This window comes from Zingiber officinale, chromosome 5B, assembly GCF_018446385.1.
Source record: "Zingiber officinale cultivar Zhangliang chromosome 5B, Zo_v1.1, whole genome shotgun sequence".
NCBI classification, from domain to species: Eukaryota; Viridiplantae; Streptophyta; class Magnoliopsida; order Zingiberales; family Zingiberaceae; genus Zingiber; species Zingiber officinale.
Window position 1 is genome coordinate 67,912,225 of NC_055995.1, and position 22,413 is coordinate 67,934,637.

At 34.3% G+C, this 22,413-nt stretch overlaps 1 pseudogene; it reads left to right on the forward strand.

The window, feature by feature from the left end:
- The first annotated feature begins 1,295 nt into the window (after positions 1-1,295).
- LOC121984478 overlaps positions 1,296-22,413 on the forward strand; it is a 33,459-nt pseudogene continuing 12,341 nt past the window's right edge.

Consider the following 22,413-nt stretch of genomic DNA (forward strand, 5'->3'; position numbering starts at 1 on the left):
AGTGGTGGTTTGGCTCGGCCAGGAAGAGCAACGATTAAACTTGGCTAGGAAGAGCGGTCTCTTAGCTTCCATGGCAAATTAACTTCTCCGACTATAAAGATTTTGACCAGGAAGATTGTTGTGCCTCTCTATTCCGGGAGAAATTATTCGGCCATGACAGTAAGTTTGTCACGTTCCATGGCCTATACGATGCCACATACTTGTTAAAGATTTTAACCAGGCGGAAAGCCGCTGCCGGACATGGTGGAAGAGTTTATAACGGAGGCACGGAGCATTTTCGACGGAGGACTCTTTGATCTCAAGTAATGGCGTGGTTCTGCCATGGACACCTCGGCGGTGAGCTTGGGTTGATGAAGCTTGTAAATCCGTTGAATGTGGAGACCGATGGTGTCGCTCACCAAGCATGATTCGATAGTTTGGTAACCACACTAATTTTCCACGAGATGCATAAGAGGTGGGAGATCGACGACGAGCAAGTGTTTATGATTCTTTACGACTTGGAGAGTGCTTGCTAGGAGATTAAGGCTCCTTATTCTCTCCGATGCCCACCGGCTTTTCACCGAGTAGGAGTATTATATACCAGTACTGTTGATGATGTGCTCACCTTGTCCTTTCCCGTCTTAGCCCTTCAGCTACAGCCAGGGTGGTGGTGTCACTGTTCAGCCGCCGGCGACATCTTACGGCGCCAAATGGTTTCCGGCTCCAATCAGTTACCCTAGCCCTCGATCGATATCTTAGTTTGCACTTTACTACTGCTTAGAAACCCTGATTCAAACTATTGGGATTGTTTTTGTTTGGTTAATTTGTTATTAGAATTCTGTTGTTTGGTTTGCTGTTAGAACTCCGTTGAAAAGTACGTAATCAGCATTTGTTGTATAAAATTGAATTCTTATTGTTTGTTTGTCGATTAAATTAAATGGTGTTTTTCCTAATTACTTGTTTGTGTTTTTATTATCAACTTATTTTATGTTCGTAGAAGGCAAAATAGCAGATATCTTTTTAAAAAAGAATGATAGGTCCGCACGATAACTTTTAGCAACATTATTTCCTTATCCGAAACTCAAATCTGTATTATACAACGCTATTTAATGAGAAAATTAAGCAGTTTTTAGTGGAACAGTTGAATAATGATTTTAATAAAAATAATATTTAAAAAAGGAAAAATTAGGACGAATGACTTTTTAATATCTTTAAAAATATTTTATTAAAATAATTTCTGTAATTTGCCGTTTAAAGAAAAAGGAAGCGTAATTCAGAAATATAATAATTCAGTAAAATGCCGTACTTACTCTCTGAAAGCAATTGGCGCACGTGGATGTTCTCAAGTTCCACCCAGAGTTTCAACTGTGAGTGAGAGCGGTTGCTCTCTCTCGGTCTCGCGTTAGGGTTCTTACGGGTTCCGGTTGCTGCCTCGAGTCTTGACGATGGCCGAGAGGGAGATGTCAGCATCGTTCCTCCTCCTTCTACTAGCTTGGTCACTCCTTCGGATTTGTGCAGGGGATCCCGTAATTAGTCTTTTCCGTGTTTTGAGCTAAGTTTTCCTTTTAAGCTGAGGGTTTAACACTTTTGTGGGTTATGTTTTAGTTGTTCTATGAGTCGTTCGATGAGCCGTTCGAGGGACGTTGGATTGCATCGGAGAAGGAGGACTATAAAGGTATACCATTTACCCCGAGATCTGTTGGCAGTATCGGGATGCTTGTACTGCCCCCCCTCTTTGATACTTGACCTCTTCGAGTAAGTTGGTTATTTTCTCTAATTTTTCATATAGGTGAGTTCTATTACTGACTATTAAGTCTTTTGATTGTAATAATACTTGTTGAGTTTATTGAGTTTCTGTTTCAGACACAGGTTTCAAGTTTATTGATTGTTTTAAATGATCAAGATTACGTAAAACTTCAGCTAGTACCTTTTGTAGTTGAAGAGAAACAGTAAGTAGATGTTCAACCTTGTGAGTTAAAGCTTGATTATGAGTTTCTACAGAAAGAGCAAAGCTTAAAAGTAAATCAGTTAAAGTGTTTAAGTGTGGTTGCTCAGAATATAAAAGATGACCAAGTTGTTTACTTCTAATGTAACAAGTATGTTTATTATGATCTAGAGTTATTATATTTCTGGGTTGTAAAGCAAGATCTAAATAAGAAAGAGTTTTAATAGTAGTAGAGGTTGTACACATAAAGAAACGAGAGAACGTATGACTCTGAAACTAAGTAGAGCTTTAATGATGGCTTTTTTTTTTTTTTTTTCTGGGTGCAAGTAAGTTTTTCTGGGTGCAAGTAGAGCTTTGATGGGTGGTTTTCTGGTTTTTTTTTTTTTTAGCAGAGGTGTTTGATTGTTGGATTAGTTCTAAACCTTAGGTAGTTGTATTGTTGTCCTAGAACTCACCAGTGAGCCTCACCTAGTAGAAAGCCTAGAGAACCGTTGTATAATCCTTGGTTTCTTACCCCGGCCATTCAGTTACTATAGCATGTAAGCTATATTGCCTTACTTAGCCAACACAGGTTTTCCAGAACCAAGAACTATTGTTCTGTCTTCTTTCTTAGCTAGTTACAGATAAAAACATCTGAGAAGGACTGAGCACTATTGTTCTTAAAACAACAAAACAAGCACAGGTTTAGAAAGAAAGAGTTACTTAGCCATGAACTAGTCTTCACAATATTATTATAAACAAAGTACTTCTACAGAATACTTAATACTTATAATAAACACTGCTACTGCTTAGAGAGGAGAGAGATTACAAGCGTTGCACACTTATGCTTACAAGCTTCTTCTTCGATGCTTATTGCATGAAGAGAAGGTCTCTATTTATAGAGAAAGGAGAAGGAACTAGAAGAGCTACGTGGAAGATAAGTGAATGCTGTATGAGGTCAACACATATGTTAGAAAGTTGATGAGGTCACTGCTTCCGTATAAGTACTGCTGACTTCATGGCTTACGTCATAAGTGAGAGAAGGACTGAGCACTATTGTTCTTAAAACAACAAAACAAGCACAGGTTTAGAAAGAAAGAGTTACTTAGCCATGAACTAGTCGTCACAATATTATTATAAACAAAGTACTTCTACAGAATACTTAATACTTATAATAAACACTGCTACTCCTTAGAGAGGTGAGAGATTACAAACGTTGCACACTTATGCTTACAAGCTTCTTCTTCGATGCTTATTGCATGAAGAGAAGGTCTCTATTTAAGAGAAAGGAGAAGGAACTAGAAGAGCTACGTGGAAGATAAGTGAATGCTGTATGAGGTCAACACATATGTTAGAAAGTTGATGAGGTCACTGCTTCCGTATAAGTATTGCTGACTTCATGGCTTACGTCATAAGTGAGCGGCCGTCATGTCTTTCTTCAGAGATTAAATTTCCATCATATTGATTAAATTTGCTTCTTCTACTGATCCCATGGACGGTGGAAGAGTTGTAGTAGAAGCAATTGAAGGAGTCTTCTGTTTTTACCATGCCAAACTTTTCTTTTGATAAAATTGGCATAGATTTTGATGTTGTGTTGTATATTGAAAAGGAAAATGAACTGTGCCGCATTTTGTACCGTAAATGTTTCTCCTGCAAGAACATAGTCTGTAGGGTCTTGATATGGATCCCATAACCAAGAACTGCCTTGAAGAGAAGCCCTCCAATGTTTTAGTTGTTCAGATAATGGTTCAGGTGAGAGTCATTCTTTGTCTGGATGTGAGGGATATTCTTCAAAAGGTGATAAGTGGATATTGAGGCCTTGAACATCAAGTTTTGATTAAGTGTCTTGCTGGTTCTGTTTGAGTAGGAAGCCATTCTGGCGGCGAACTATCAAACGTGGCTAAGACAAACGTTTCTCTTTCTTCAAGTAGATGTTGAATAAGTTTTCCAAGTACTTGTGGTAGTAATGGAATAGAGTCTAATTCTTGTATCCATACTTGGTGGAGAAGTCCATAAGTCATTAATGAGTCTAATAAGTCGTCCACGATAATTTCTTCTTTGAAGTTCTCAAGTTGTATCTTGGCTTGTCTTATCGAATATAATAATTGACATATACATCCTAATTCAGTAGGATGAGTACATTGTGGAAACTGGTTTGTACAAGGAAGTTTATCAGAATATTCTTCAGTATAAGTGATCATTATTCCTGAAGTGGGATTTTGATGAAACCAATTTAGAGCATCTGCTAGCTCTAAGAAAGTTTTGTAGGAAGAAGTATCAGCTAATGTGTGTAAGTATAATGTAATGTCTTCAGGAAGTGTTTTTAGGGAGAAAAGATTATCTCTTTTTTTTTTTGGACCTTGAAGTAGTTCTAAGCACTTCTCCACCAAGTATGGATACAAGAATTAGACTCTATTCCATTACTACTACAAGTACTTGGAAAACTTATTCAACATCTACTTGAAGAAAGAGAAACGTTTGTCTTAGCCACGTTTGATAGCTCGCCGCCAGAATGACTTCCTACTCAAACAGAACCAAGCAAGACACTTAATCAAAACTTGATGTTCAAGGCCTCAATATCCACTTATCACCTTTTGAAGAATATCCCTCACATCCAGACAAAGAATGACTCTCACCTAAACCATTATCTGAACAACTAAAACATTGGAGGGCTTCTCTTCAAGGCAGTTCTTGGTTATGAGATCCATATCAAGACCCTACAGACTATGTTCTTGCAGGAGAAATATTTACTGAGAAAATTTACTGGCCTACAAAATGTGGCACAGTTCATTTTCCTTTTCAATATACAACGCAACATCAAAATCTATGCCAATTTTATCAAAAGAAAAATTTGGCATGGTTAAAACAGAAGACTCCTTCAATTGCTTCTACTACAACTCTTCCACCGTCCATGGGATCAGTAGAAGAAGCAAATTTAATCAATATGATGGAAATTTAATCTCTGAAGAAAGACATGACGACCGCTCACTTATGGCGTAAGCCATGAAGTCAGCAATACTTATACGAAAGCAGTGACCCTAACATATGTGCTGACCTCATACAACATTCACTTATCTTCCACGTAGCTCTTCTAGTTCCTTCTCCTTTCTCTATAAATAGAGACCTCTTCATGCAATAAGCATCAAGAAAACCTTATGGTGTTTTCTTCTCTAAGCAGTAGAAGTGTTTCTTGTAAGTATTAAGTATTTTGTAGAAGTACTTTGTTTATAATAATATTGTGTGGACTAGTTCATGGCTGAGTAACTCTTTCTTTCTAAACCTTATGGTGTTTGTTTTGTTGTTTTAAGAACAATAGTGCTCAATCCTTCTCAGATGCTTTCATCTGTAACTAGCTAAGAAAGAAGACAGAACAATAGTTCTTGGTTCTGGAAAACCTGTGCTGGCTAAGGCAATATAGCTTGCATGCTGCAGTAAGACCTGAATGGCCGGGGTAAGAAACCAAGGATTATACAACGGTTCTCTAGGCTTTCTACTAAGTGAGGTTCACTGGTGAGTTCTAGGACAACAATACAACTACCTAAGGTTTAGACCTAATCCAACAATCAAACACCTCTGCTAAAAAAAAAAAAACCAGAAAACCACCCATCAAAGCTCTACTTGCACCCAGAAAAAAAAAAAACCATCATTGAAGCTCTACTTGGTTTCAGAGCCATATGTTCTCTGGTTTCTTTATGTGTACAACCTCTACTACTATTAAAACTCTTTCTTATTTAGATCTTGCTTTACAACCCAGAAATATAATAACTCTAGATCATAATAAACATACTTGTGACGTTAGAAGTAAACAACTTGGTCATCTTTTACATTCTGAGCAACCGCACTTAAACACTTTAACTGATTTACTTTTAAGCTTTGCTCTTTCTGTAGAAACTCATAATCAAGCTTTAACTCACAAGGTTGAACATCTACTTATTGTTTCTCTTCAACTACAAAAGGTACTAGCTGAAGTTTTACGTAATCTTGATTATTTAAAACAATCAATAAACTTGAAACCTGTGTCTGAAACAGAAACTCAATAAACTCAACAAGTATTATTACAATCAAAAGACTTAATAGTCAGTAATAGAACTCACCTATATGAAAAATTAGAGAAAATAACCAACTTACTCGAAGAGCTCAAGTATAAATGAACAAGTTGAAATATGAAAATACACATTATGAAGATGCTATAGATTACACTAAACAATTTTCTGTTACAAAAGAAGACAGATATTGTATGATTAATCTTCCTGGAAAAGGAGATCAAATTCAGATACAACAAAATAATACTATTATTGCTTTACTTCTCTTCATTATAGGCTGACTGTACTTGAATCAAAATTATTACAAGTAGAAAATCATTTAACAAACTCTATAGGGTCTAGTGAAGTCAAAGAAGCTTTTGCAAAACTCACCAAAGATCTAAGTAACTTATCGTTAGGAAAAGTGATTGTTAAAACTCCTCCTATTACTTCAAAATTTTTAACATATAAATCTCATGAGTTTGACAAAAACTGAACCTTTCTTAGACACTTCTTGTTAGATATATGGAAGCTAATACTTCTTCTTCCTGGTTAGACACAATTACTAGAAGAAATAACACTTCTACTTTAGGTCCACTTCGATTAGAAGAAGTAATAGATGTAGATAAAGATTTAACAATCTTTTCCAATGAACAATTAAATGCTTTAAATCCCAAGAAACTTTATAGCCAAGGAATTCTAGATTTCTCTACTTCTGTCTATCGACATCATAGACAAGCTCTTCATCTTCCAGATGGAGGTGAAGTCAAACTTGGTCAGATGACAGAAGAGGCAGCAAAAAGTCTCTATCTGCGAAGACACAATTATATACATCTTGTTCTTATTGTATTTGGCCTAAGAGGATTAACTAGAGCCAAATTAGGGGTAAAAGTATTATTAGTCTTACATGACACTCATTTCTCTGATACAGAGAAAGCAATCATAGGATTAATTGAAGTAGATATGAATGCTAATTTAGGCATTACTTATTTATGTCCTTATTTTAATATGACTATTCGTGACTTTGTTAAACATATCCAAATTCATATTCAAGCTAAAGGATATGGACAATTTCAAGGAGATAATTTACAATTTGATATTATTTTCTTAGGAAAAACCATGAACCATATGCATAATCACTTTAAAATCTCTGTTACAGATATGATAAAAGCCTTAACAACCAAAGGCATACACTTTTTAAAATCAAGAGAATACACTTCTGAAACTTTAGCTGGTTTAGAATGGAATATAAATTTACAAAATCATGATGTTACTTTAAAACCCACTACACCACTAATGTATAAAGATAGTAATAATCAACTTTCTGTTTTCTAGCTATCAACCCACATCAATGGTACCTGAAATAGAAACAGAAGAAGAATCAATACCTCATCTAAACTTAATGAATCAAGCAATAACTATAAAAACACAATTAGAAAAACAAAAACAAATACTTACTTGTCTATATCAAAAACACTTAAGTCTACTACAACCTATAACTATAGGACTAACACAGTTTATGAATCCTGCTGAATCCTTAGCTACTTCCAAATCATATGGAGTTAGATTACCAGAAAGTACTATGAAAACTATGGATTATGGGCAAGGACATCCACCTAGAACTAGGATAGTACCTTATACTAATAATAACCCTTAAGTAAGAACCACTGGAAAACGAAGACCTCTAGAAATGACTTTCTTTGGAAAAGATGCAGTACTCTTGAATATTACAGAATGTGACCCACAATTATATGATACGTACTTAGAACAATGGATAGTTTCAGTCAAAAGAGACTACCAAGCTAAACATGAAATGGATATCGAATCAGGAGAAGCCCTGATTCGAGTAGGAGAAAATTACTTAGGAGATGTAGCTAGAGCAGCCTGGGAGGATTTTAAAACACATTTTCCTCAAGAAATAAATCGTATTGCCTACCAAGGCAATAATATACTTAATTTCTGTTATGCCATTCATAGACTAATAACAGCGAGATGCTAATACTGGTTTAGATATTAGACAAAAAAAAAGCTATGAGAGACCTAGAAAAATTACAATTATTTAACTGGTATTATATTAAATCTTTTTGTAATGACTTTTTAGCTCTGACAGCAGTTTCAAGAAATTATTGTAATCCTGAATTAGGAGAAATACTTTTTAGTAAATTACCTGGAGAATTAGGAAAAGAAATACATAAGTCTTGGATTGACTTACAGGTACCTCCTTTATATGATAATATTGGAGTTCGTATCCAACATATCTTAACAACCCTGAAAACTAAATGTACTTATATTCAAATCCAAAAACAACTTAAAAACCAACAGTATGAGTTTTGTAGTGAAATATACATCCCACAACAATATGAGACACAACAACAACAAACTAGGAAGCGACATTTTAAACAAAACAAAAGATTGCCACCCCCAAAACCCAAATATAAACTGAAGAAAACATATTATCTTAGGAAAAGTAAAGAACAAAAACCCTTTTTAAATAAAGAAAAACATGTAAGAAAGTTCAAACCTAAGAAAACTTATTCTAATACTATTACATGCTTTGCATGTCATAAACCTGGACATTTATCGTCCGCTTGTCCTGAAAAAAAAAACTTATATAGTAGAGAAGCTGAAGTAGTTGGAAACACTAATTTAGACTTAATAGATATCCAAGATGATGTGTCTAGTACTTCCTCTATTTATTCAATACTGTCAGCTGTAGACCTAAAAGATCTACCAGCTCCAATACAAAAAGATTACTCTCTAATCAACTCTTTCTTAGATCCTACTTATAGTTCTGTTTCTGTTGAAGACTTTTTCTCTGATCCTTTGTTTGAAGACACTCTTCACGATTTTCAGCATTTAAATCTTATGTATCATCACTTCATCCCACAAAATCTTACGGATCTTAGAGCAGATCAAAGAACCTGTACCCATGGCTGGCAATTAAAACAAGGATCAGATCATATCCCTTGTTTTGCCAATGGCTATTATCCTTCATTATTTCAAAGGGGCACTTGTAAATTATGCCATAAACAATGCTGTAATTTATGTCTTAATACTCTTTTTCAGATTATTATCCCACCATCACAACATGTTAAAAAGAGTACCCGAAATACTTTATTAGATCTCGAGTTTCTATTTTAGAAACTCGTCTTAATCTCTTAGAAACTGAATTGACACTTTTTAAGGAAGGACAGTATCCTCCTGAGGAACCTAGCCCATCTTCTTATCTTCAAGTTCCTTATCTAGATAGAGGCAAGAGCCCTCTCATAGAAGAATCACCGCCGAATCCTGAATTTGTGTTTATCCAAACTCCCAGTATTTGTAATACTGGTCTTACCTTGGATATATGAGTACAATGCACCTTGAATATTCAAGGTCATGAACTTACTCTTCATGCTTTCTTAGATAGTGGCGCTACCACCTCCACTATTGATGAAGTTTTGCTACTCTCTTTTCTCCCTCCTCTGATTAAAACCACTAATACACCTCTACTTATTACCCAATTTAATGGTCAACAATTAAGTTGTCATAAATTCGTAAAAAATGTTCATCTTCGCTTTTTTACAAATTTTGGAACGTTTAGTCCTCCTTTAACTTTATTTTAATTATGGATACGACCTATGCCTTATAAATCTATTCCTCTCGTTCTTGGCCTTAATTTTTTGGTTTCCCTTGATCGTGCTCTCTTACTTACGAAAGATTATGCTATGCTGTCTTTCTTTCTACGCCCATCATCTCGCCTATTCTTTCTGCTTATCCCTAAAAAAAATTGCACTTATATTTAAATACAAAAACAACTTAAGAATCAACAATATGAGTTTTGTAGTCAGATAGGTACCCCTCAACAATATGGATCAACAAATCAATAGCAATCTAGACGAAGAAAAATGCCAAGACCTATGATGACGGCAAAACCAAAAATGAAACCTAAGAAAACTTATTGCCTTAGAAAGAGCAAGGAAAAGAAACCTTATCTGAATAAGGATAAACACGTATAGAAATTCAAACTAAAGAAAACTTATGCCAATACAATAACATGCTTTGCCTGCCAGGACATCTTTCTTCTGTCTGTCCAAACAGAAAATCTATATAGTCCGTATAGTCTGTATAGTCGTGAAGCACGATTAGTAGGGTGTACTAATCTGGACAATCAGATGTTTCTGATACATCTTCTATCTATTCTATTGTGTCTGTTAATGATATGGAAGAAATCTCTTCTTCCGTAGATTATACTTTAACTAACTCATTTTTACAGCCATCTTATGACCTAGCTGCAAAATACGAGACTCTTTATCTTTTGAGTCAGGACAAAGCAATTAACTTTGATGACAGTAAATCTCTTAAAAGATTTTGACTTAATGTATCATCAATTTATTCCACAAAACTTAATAGATTTAAGATCTGATCAACAAACTTATACTCATGAGTGGAACTTAAACGAAGGATCAGATAGTGTTCCTTGTTTCATATGTGGATTTTATCCCTCTATGTTAAAAAGAGGCACTTGCAAAATTTGTAAAAAACAATGCTATCAGATAGTGTTCCTTGTTTCATATGTGGATTTTATCCCTCTATGTTAAAAAGAGGCACTTGCAAAATTTGTAAAAAACAATGCTATATAATTTATGTCTCAAAACAATATTTCAAATAACCATTCCTCCAATACATACTATCTGAGGAAGTATGAGGAATGTCTTATTAGAAAATTATCTAAATATGAGCCAAAGACTTTGAATCCTTATGCAGATATGCATATGGAAAATACAAAGAAAAAGAACATCTTACTTCTTTAGACTATGAAATTTTAGTTGTGATTTACTGTCTAGATTTCTTTATGTTATTTATTTGTAGCAAGTTTGAACATCTTACTCCTTGTTTCATATGTGGATTTTATCCCTCTATGTTAAAAAGAGGCACTTGCAAAATTTGTAAAAAACAATGCTATATAATTTATGTCTCAAAACAATATTTCAAATAACCATTCCTCCAATACATACTATCTGAGGAAGTATGAGGAATGTCTTATTAGAAAATTATCTAAATATGAGCCAAAGACTTTGAATCCTTATGCAGATATGCATATGGAAAATACAAAGAAAAAGAACATCTTACTTCTTTAGACTATGAAATTTTAGTTGTGATTTACTGTCTAGATTTCTTTATGTTATTTATTTGTAGCAAGTTTGAAATCACAATTAGAACCGATTGAAGCTATAGTACGATATAGCCAATAAACAAAAGGAACTAGAAAAGAATTAGGTTCAAAAGGATGGATTCAATTCACTGACACCATTATCAATAGAGGATTAAAAATAAATTGGGAACATATAAAAGAAACCAATAATGCCCTTTGGTTTACAGGATAATGGATAGATAAAAGAAAGTCAGAACTTATGGACACAAAACTATGAGGTTCGGAAATCTAGAACTCAACCGTATACTCAAATGGATAATACTTTCCAATTCGATACAAGATCAAAGTTGGATCCTATCCAACAATGTCTTATTGATAATATATGGAATATTCCTACGACACCACCAGGAATTGCTATTCATAAGATTTCAATTATTAATGCACTCTTTAACTACTTATTAACAACAATTCAAAAACCCATGGGAAAGAAGTATCTTGTTTTAGGTATTCAAGCATAACTTTATGCAACCTGGGATGAGTTAATATTTGTCATTAAACATTGTAGTAAGCCATTTTACAAAGGCTTTTATTCTATCAAAGAAGCTATGGACTTACTTAGGACTTGAGTGGGCGGAAACTACTTTATCAGTAACTCACTTAAAACAGAATGACAACTTGCTTCAGACAGCGAAGACTTATTACCTCCTCTTGATGACGAAAGTTATTATACTCCTACTTAACAACAACAAAAAGATAGTGACTTATTATTTGTGCCATTCAGACCTCAAAGGCCTATGGATTACCAATCCTTGGAAATTCTAAAATCCAAGTCTGGAAAAATTTCAACTACTATATTTTCAGGATGTCAGCTACTTTACTCTTTTCTAAGAGCACTTTACTCTTTTCTAAGAGCTAATATTCACTTCGAACACTTTGAGCATAAAAACTACCGAGGAAGACTTATTACTTCTTTCACATTAATGGACTTTGGTCTTCTACAACAACTATGGTTTCATGACTTAGACTCTATAACACAATTTCCTTATAAATTTAGTATTATTCTGCAACATGCACCCAATGAAAGAGAAATTTTCATATTATGCTCCTTCGATAGTTTTCCACTTGAATGACTTTATTTAAAAATTGAACCAGCCAGAAATATTATTAAACTTGACATACAAGGAGTAAATGTACAACTCCTCCCTTTCGAAGAATACCCTTCAAATCTTGATAAGGGATGAACATCTACTAAACTTCTTGAAGAACAAATAAAACATTGGTGGGCTTCTGTTCAAGGGAGCTCTTTGTTATGGGATCCGTAATTAGATCATGCAGAATATACACTGGCGAGAGAAACATTTACTGATGGGCCAAAACATATGGGTATTGGGTTCTTCCCCTTCAAATATTCTACTCAGCATATATGGGTAGTAAGTTCTTCCCCTTCAAATATTCTACTCAACATACAATACTGTCATTTCTACCCGAAGAAAAATAAAGATCAGTATGATAAACATAAAGGTAGCCCCACTCCATCACACGGACATTCTACTTTCACCTTACCAACTTCTGTGGGCTCAGTTGAAGAAGCGAATCTCATGGAACTGTAAATAAGCTACTTTTTGGGAGCACTAACTCTCATATTGTAAAAAAAGCTATTTTTTTGAGAGCACTAACTCTCAACTTTTGATATTTTCGATTATCACTTAGCATGACGACTCAGCAAACTGTAACAAGCACTCAAAGATTCTTCTAATCAACATGACTCAACATACCTAAAGATGCTTCTAGCAAGATGACTTAGCACCCTCACAGCATCTTGGTGCTGACTCACCCAGCTTTGGCGTTTCCAAAAGAGGGTAGATGTCTCTCCTTCTTCCTCTCCCCTCTTTCTTTCTCTATAAAACCCCTTTGAAACCTTTTAGCCAGGACATCCAAGAAACCCCCAAGCTTGTAAGCAAATCTCTGTAAGCAACCCAATAGTTTGTAAATGTTTTCCGTTTTCTGCAATTTCTTTATTGTAATTGTCTTAGCGTGTAATAAGTTGTTTATATTTCTGTATCTCAGTTTGCCTTTATGAACTCTTAATAAACTTATCTAGGCCTAAGGAAGACTTTTATTTTTTCTTCACTCTGTTTCAAGAATCCTCGGTCCTATCTGAGTAGAAAGGTAACTATCTATGGGAGAGGATGGATCTGCTCTTGTGTCTATGCTTGTAAATCCTATGTCGTCTAAGTAAGGCAAAAAAAGCTGAGAGCATCTATTGTAAGACCTGAAGGCACCAAGGTTAGGCTTGAGACAGAGGATGATAGATCTTGTTGCTCCTTAATAGGTGAAACTCACTGGTGAGAAACAGAAGTGAGAAAATTATCCTCCTAAGTGCCTATATCAATCCCAAAAGCCTAATCTTCCTAAAACCAAGGCTGGTTTTCCTAAAACCAACTCTAAAACTAACTTCACAAAATACATACTATAGGAAGTGTATTCCTTTCATTGTTAAGGTTCAATCATATTGGTAACAGTGATTTAGAACGATGAGAAACTTAGAACAACTTCAACTTTTCATTGGAACTACATTAAACCCTTTTGCAAGACTTCTTGCCACTAACAGTAGTATTGGGAAATTATTGTAATTCTACTTTAGGAGAGACTATTTAGCTAACTTCAAGGTAACTTGGGAAAAGAAAATCAGAGCCTTGCTCAGGCTTAGATAAGTTTATTAAGCTACCATAAAGGCAAACTGAGATACATAAATATAAACAAACTCATTACACACTAAGACAGTTACAATAAAGAAATTGCAGAAAGAGGAAAAGACTTACAAACTATTGGGTTGCTTATAGAGACTTGCTTACAAGCTTGGGGGTTTCTTGGATGTCTTGGCTAGAAGGTTTTAGAGGGGTTTTATAGAGAAAGAAAGAGGGGAGAGGAAGAAGGAGAGACATCTACACTCTTTTGGAACGCCAAAGCTGGGTGAGTTACCAATGTTGCAGAAAGCGCTAAGCGCCAATCGGGCACCCGACTGGCGCCTAGTGCCTAGGTGCTCTAGTATTTTAATATATATTTTTTAATTTCAGCATTAATAATATTGATATTATTTATAATTATAAATTATTTTGAAGTAATTTTTAGTGTTTCAATACTAATATTTATGTTTTTTAAACTTTTTTTAGGTTGGCGCCTAGCGCCTAGGCGCTCTACTACTTTTAATTTTTTTTAATATATTTTTTTAATTTCAGCATCAATAATATTGATATTATTTATAATTATAAATTATTTTGAAGTAGTTTTTAGTGTTTCAATACTAATATTTATGTTTTTTAAACTTTTTTTAGGTTGGAAGACAAAAAGAAGTTCAAATCCACTTGAAAAGTTCCCTTGAAGACATTAATTTCCTTGTAAAAATTGTTGAGGCTTATTGAAATTATTGTACTTTAATATTTTAAACTCATTATATTTTATTTTTACTATGATCTAATATCTATTGAGTACCGAACAGGCCACCTATTCGGCGCCTAGGATCACCTAGACCATCTATTCGACACCTAGGACTGCACATAAACAGTGATGCTTACTTTGGCCGATTAGAGGGCTTTCGGTTCGGCTAGGGGCCGCCTAGGCCTAAATCTATAACCATGTGAGTCACTGAGCATCGAGAAACTTTGAAGGTGTTGAGTCATCGTGCTAGAAGCATCTTTAGGTATGCCGAGTCATGTTGATCAGAAGAATTTTAAGTGCTTGTAACTATTTACCGAGTCATCTGTTAAGTGATAACCAAAAGTATCAAAAGTCGCGAGTTAGTGCTATGAAAAAGTAGCTTTATTTACAGTTCCATGAGATTTGCTTCTTCAACGGAGCCCATAGAAGCTGGTAAGGTGGAAGTAGATTGTCCGTGTGATGGAGTGGGGCTACCTTTATGTTTATCATACCCGTCTTTATTTTCTTCGGTAGAAATGAGTCAATGACAAAGTGTTGTATGTTGAGTGGAATATTTGAAGTACCCATATTAAATGTTTCTTCGGCTAGTGTGTATTCTCCTAGGTCTAATTAGGGATCCCATAACCAAGAGCTCCCTTGAACAGAAGGCCGCCAATGTTTTATCTGTTCTTCAAGAAGTTTAGTAGATAGCCATTCCTTATCAAGATTTGAAGGGTACTCTTTGAAAGGGAGGAGTTGTACATTTACTCCTTGTATGTCAAGTTTAATAATATGTCTGGCTGGTTCAATTTTTAAATTGAGCCATTCAGGTGGAGAACTATTAAAGGAGCATAATAAGAAAGTTTCTCTTTCTTTCAGTGCATGTTGTAGAATAATACTAAATTTATAAGGGAACTGTGTTATGGAGTCCAAGTCATGAATCCATAGTTGTTGTAGAAGACCAAAGTCCATTAATATTAAAGGAGTAATAAGTTTTCCTTAGTTTTTATGCTCAAAGTGTTCAAAGTTTATATTAGCTCTTGGAAAAGAGTAAAGTAGGTGACATCGACAGCGTAGAATTAAAGTGTTTGGATTTGTACATTGGGGAACAATTTCAGGCATTGCATTTTGTAATTGTATTCTTCACCATATGCTATGCTGATATCAATGGTTGGATTCTTATGAAACCAATTAAGAGCTTCTCCAAGTTTCACAAATTGTTTAAAAGTAGAAGTATCTCCAAGAGTTTAATGTAAGTTTGAATATCTTCTGGTAGGTTTTTCTGCCCAGGAAATATAGTAGCTGATGTTTTTCCAGCCTTGGATTTCAGAATTTCCAAGGATTGGTAATCCATAGGCCTTTGAGGCATGTATGGTACAGATAGGAAGTCACTATCTTTTAGTTGTTGTTAAGTAGAAGTATAATAACTTTCGTCGTCAAGAGGAGGCAATAAGTCTTCATTGTCTGAAGCAAGTTGTCCTTCAATTTTAAGTGAGTTACTGATAAAGTAGTTTCAGCCTACTCGAGTCCTAAGTAAGTCCACAGCTTCTTTGATAGAATAAAAGCCTTTGTAAAATGTCTTACTATAATCTTTAATGATGAGTATTAACTCATCCCAGGTTGCATAGAGTTCTGCTTGAATGCCTGAAAAGGAGCACGGATCCTCTGAACCACAAAGTGTGGTCCAGAGGATGGACCAACTCACTCGTAGGTGGGGTTTTATGGACCCCACTTGTTATACAGGTGGGATCCATAAAATCCCACCTATGAACGACCCTGGTCCCGGAGCGGACCAGGGGTTGTGGTCCAGAGGATCTGGACTGCTGAAAATGGAGCATAACAAGAATACTTTTTTCCCATAGCTTTTTGAATGGTTGTTAATAAGTTGTTAGAGAGTGCATAATGATTGAAATCTTATGATTAGCAATTCCTGGTGTCGTAGGAATATTCTAGATATCATCAATAAGACATTGTTGGATAGGATCTAGCGTTGATCTTGCATCAAATGGGAAAGTATTATCCATTTGAGTATACTGATGAAGTTCTTGATTTCCGAACCTCAGTTTTGTTTCCATAAGTTCTGACTTTCTTTTATCTATCCACTATCCTGTAGACCAAAGGAAATATTAAAAGTTTGGATAAGGTATCAACTAGAGAATTATTGGTTCCCTTTTATATATTCTCAATTTATTTTTAATCCTCTATTGATAATGGTGTCAGTGAATTTAATCTATATTTTTGAACCTAATCCTTTTCTAGTTCCTTTTGTTTACTAACTATATGTACTATAGCTTCACAGGTGGTTCTAATTGCGATTTCAAACTTGCTACAGATAAATAACATAAAGAAATCTAGACAGTTAATCAGAATTAAAATTTCATAATCTAAAGAAGTAAAATGTTCTTTTTCTTTGTATTTTCCATATGCATATCTGCATAAGGATTCAATAGTCTTTGACTTATATTTAGATAATTTTCTAAAGAGAGCTCCAACCCATCCTATTTCACAACGATTACTTGATAGTCGGAATCTAAGGGTAAAGTAAGGACCGATAATTGTTTAACCATAGTTTTAATCTATTTGACCATATCAATATCCTGCTAATTAAAAGTTTTATTATATAGAGGACCATTGATTTTGTCAATGTATTTAAGATATGGTCGAGCATAATTTAGAAGCCTAAGAAAAGAGTGAAGTGTTTTTATTTCTTCCATTTTATTGGAAACTTCAAAAATTTTATTGCTATATGGGCTTGGAGAGCAATCTTTCCCTACCCAATTTTACTTCCAAGAAAGTCTATATGGGTTGTGGCTACTTTCATTTTTTTTCTAGATATTATTAACCTATGTTTCTCAAATAAATTAAAAATTATACGTAGGTGCGCATAGTGTTCTTCCTTAGTTTTGGAGAATACTAGTACACAAATTAAATAAAAAACTCCTCTGAAAATATCATCTATTTTCCTCTAGAAGATTTGGGGAGCTACTTTAAGTCTAAATGACATGACTAGCCATTCAAAGTATTCTTCTGAACAAGAAAATGCAGCCCATTGTATAGCGTTTGGGTGCATTTTGATTTGCCAAAATCTAAACTTCATGTCAAATTTGGAATACCATTTTGAATTTTGAATTTTGTTAGGTAACTAGTTTTTATCTAATATTTTATAAGCATCCTCATGACAATTGTCATTAAGACGTTTATAATTAACAGTTTTTTACCAAAACACGTAGAAAAGTTTTTGAAATACCCAAATCGCATACACTAGTTTCAAAATTACAAATCACATACCCAATTCCACGTTTGACCTTGTCGTAGCAGTTAAATCAATTAATTCGAAACCGGCTAACAGATATATTCGTGTTAAAAAAATCACTGCTCTCAATATAGTTGGTCAAATTGATGTTTGAGGGTATTTATATAATCAGGAGAACTAGACGAACATATAAGAACTAGTTTCATGTTATTTCGAGCATTAACCGATTTTGGCCGAAACTGTTTAGGTTCATTCAACCAAATTCAGTTGATAAACCTAGAGGGTTCGGAATGACGTGAAATTAAGTCCTATGAATTCATCTAGTTTTTATGATTATATTCATAGCCTCAAATATTAATTTGACCAAATATATTAAGAACAATGATTTTTTAACACGAATTAAAGTTTTTGAACACATTCATGTTCAAGAAATCACTACTCTCAATATAGTTGGTTAAATTAATGTTTAAGAGCATTTATATAATTAGGAAAACTAGACGAAGACATTGGATTTGATTTCATGTCATTCTGAGCTCTCTTGGTCCATCAGCCAGTTTTGGCTGAAACTCTTTAGATTCATTCGGCCAAAATAGGTTGACGAACCTAGAGGGCTTGGAATGACGTGAAATTAGGTCATATGAGTTCGTCTAGTTCTCTTGATTATATAAATGCCCTTAAACATTAATTTGATCGACTATATTGAGAATAGTGATTTTTTGAACATGAATATGTCATTTTTTTTAAAAAAATTAATCGATTCGACTGCTACAATTGTAATAGTCGACTGGGAATAGGGGCAAAAATGAAATTGGGTACGTGATTTGGTAAATGTAATTTGGGTATTTTATAAACTTTCTTACGTGGTTTGGTAAAACGTTATATAATTAGACACCATTCTAGACTGTCATCTTTTCTGTTCCGCGCCTTTATTAATAATGAATGCGCTCGATTTCAACGTCTAGATTCAGACCTTTTGTATGACTCTAAGGGTAAGTAGTTGGGAAATATGATTTACATTCTTCTCCATCTTTATTTGTATATTTTGAATCTTATGCCTTGATGCTAAGATCAGGATTAATAATATTTAATTTACAATATATCATGTCTCTTTTCCCGTATTTGGTAGGATTTCCTTCTAGAATTTCTAGTTTTTCAAGCCTAAAAATTAAGGAGCCTAGATTGTCATGGGTCTTAATCATAGTTAACAAATAAGTTGGATTAACATAGTCCTCTTCTACTTTTGGGCTTATTTCGCCAAGTAGCATTAGTTTTCCGGTTGAATAATGTCTTTAGTTTTGCATGAATTTTGAATAGTGCAAGGACAAGTGTCCGAGGTAGGATTATAAGTTTCAGCGATGGGAGGGGTATTACCATGCTTACGAGTGCTGACCTCTAATGGGTCAGCAGAGAGAATAGGGGCAATTACGAGAGTAGAGAGAAAGACAACATTGTCTTTCGTATGTAAAAGGGCGCGACAGAAGCAAGGAGGAAACTAAGACCAAGGATGAAGGAAATATTTTTATGTGATAAAGGTTTGACGGTTAAGAAGAATAGGATTGAAAGTGCCGCAATTGGTATAAAAGCGAAGTTAGGCATTCTTCACAAATTTGTGGCAAGAGAGTCGTTGGCCATCTAATTGGGTACTGACTAATGGAGTATTAGTTTGTTTGATCAAGCTTGTAGGTAAGACAGATAACAAAAGACTCTCATCAATATTAGAGGTAGTAGCTCCATTATCTAGAAAGATATGTAAAATAAGTTCATGGCCTTGTATGTTTAAGGTACACTTATATCTACTGAATGTTCGAAGTTACAAACATAGTTTGCAAAAGTGCAAGGTGCAAAAAAGCGCTCAAGGGTCTTGGGGCTTAAAGCGGAAGGCAAAGCACACGCTTTATGGAAAAAAGCCTAATAAATAAAAGGACTAATGTATCTATTAAAAGTCTTTGAAAATGTCTTTGAAAATTCAAATGACCATAAATAAAATATTCTTTGATGAAGCTGTAGATTATTCAAAAAAATTAAAAATAAATCAAAAGTCTTTGAAAAATGTGATAGATGAAATATCAAATATCAAAATAATCATCTTCTTCATCTTCATTGTCCAAATCTACGTCATCAGCTCCATCACTTGATTTGTATCCATCAGTATCTTCTTCTTCAGTTTCATCGTCATGGTTAATCTCTTCTTCATCCACAAGACTAGTTTGAGCTGAAGATTGCTTTCTTTTTGCCGACGTAGATTATGATGCCCCTTTTAAAGAAGACTCATTGTGAGATCGAAAGCTATATGCACTTTCACCAATCCTAGATGCTCGTGCTACATCACTCCAACGCAAATCTTTACCTTTATTGACAAAATCATTATCATTGTCTCTCATCCAATTTTCCCAACAACCATTCATTACTATCATCTATATCTGACAAAGTAATAGGATCAATCTTATCTTGCTTGTTATATCTTCTCCTCAAAGCTCTATTGTACTTGATATAATACAAAATCATTCAATTGTTGTTGAGACAACTTATTTCTTTTCTTAGAATGTACAACAACAACAACAACAACAACAACCAAGCCTTTTCCCACTAAGTGGGGTCGGCTGTATGAATCCTTTTACGCCATTGAGCTCTATCTCCTATTATATCATCATCTATATTTAAATAAATTTTATCTTGTTTTATTGTTGCTAACCAAGTCTTTTTTGGTCTTCCTCTTCCTCGTTTTATATGCATGTTTATCATAGTTTCACATCGCCTAACTGGAGCATTTATTGGTCGTCTAAGTACATGTCTATACGCTCTCTCGAGTTTTTCCTCATATGCAACTCCTACTTTCTCTCGCTCTCATTTCTTATTTCATTCATCCTCGTATGTCCACATATCCACCTTAACATCCTCATCTCTCCAACTCTCATCTTCTGCTCATATAAAATTCGTCCAAAAAAATATAATCATTGTTTATAGAACTTACCTTTAAGTTTAAGAGGTACTTTACTGTCACATACTCCCCTCCATTTCACCCATCCCGATTCTATGTAAGACATCTCTCTCAATCCTCCATCATTTTGTAAAAATGATCTTAAATTTCAACTCCTCCTCTCCTATCTTAACAATTGTTTCATTACTTCTAATATTGCTAAACTTAAATTCCATATATTCCGTCTTTAATCTACTAAGCTTAAAACCTTTCCTTCTAGTGTTTCCTCCAAGATTCTAGCTTAGCATTTACTCCTTCACGTGTCTCATCTACCAAAATAATATCATCTACAAACAACATGCACCACGATACTGTGTCTTGAATGTGTGCAGTGAGTTCGTCCATAATTAATGTAAAAACCTTGATGTAACCCTATCTTTATTGAAATGCTTCATTACTCCCGAAGTCTTTACTCTGGTCGTTACATCCTCATACATATCCTTAATTAGTTCAATATACGTTACGCAACACCTCTCTTTTCTAAAATTCTCCATATAATTTCTCTTGACTCTATCATACGCCTTTTCTAAGTCAATGAATACCGTGTGTATCTTGCTTTCGATATTTTTCAATTAATTGTGAAGACGTATAGCTTCTATCGTCGACCTTCCGGGCATGAACCCAAATTGATTTTCCGTCATGGTCTCCTTCCTTAATCTTTTTCTATTACTTTTCCCAAAGTTTCAGTATGACTCATTAGTTTAATACCCTATAGTTTGCACAATACGTCTCCCTTATTCTTATATAAGGGAACCAGAGTACTTATCCTCCATCGATCGCATTTTTTTCGCTTTCAATATCATGTTAAATAATTTTGTAAAGCCATTCAATACCTTGTTTCCCTAAGCACTTCCATACCTCTATCGGAATATCATCCGGTCCAACGGCTTTTCCATTATGATCTCATTTAAAACTTGTTTTACTTCGAAGTTCAAATTCTACGATAAAAATTAAAATTTCGATGTTCATTTGACTTAATTAAATTACCTAAAGTTATGGTCTCCTAAACCTTCATTAAAAAGTTGATGAAAATATCTCTTCCACCGCTCTTTTATTTCTCTATCATTTACTAATACCCTATTATATTCATCTTTAATACATTTTATTTGGCTAAGATCTCTTCCTTTCTCTCACTTTAACTATTTTATAAATGTATTTCCCCTTCTTTTGTATCCAATTTTTGATATAATCGTTCAAAAGTTTCATTTTTTTACTTCATTCACTCTTTCTTAGCTTCTCTCTTGGCTATTGTATATTTTCTTAAGTTTTCTTCGTTCTTACAACGTATAATTTCTTATAAGCTAATCGTTTTTCCATCATTTTTTTTTTACTTGCTCATTCCACTACTAAGATTTCTTACTTAGTGGTGCATGCCCCTTTAACTCACCGAATACACCTTTAACCACTATTTTTAACTTTAATATCTTATCCCATGTCATATTAAAGTCACTATATTTCACCTAATGCTTGTACTCTCACCTTCTCCTTAAATATATTTTGTTTCTCATCCTTTAACTTCCACCACTTAATTAGAAATCTTATATATTTTCTTTTTATTGATACTATGTTTGAGGCATATATCCAACACTACTAGTAATTAAGCTTTCTCCGAGGATCTTTACAAATCTTTCTATCCTTCTTCCTAACCATAAGAAAGTCAATTTACAATTTATTATTCCCACTTTTAATGTGATAAGTGTTCTCTTT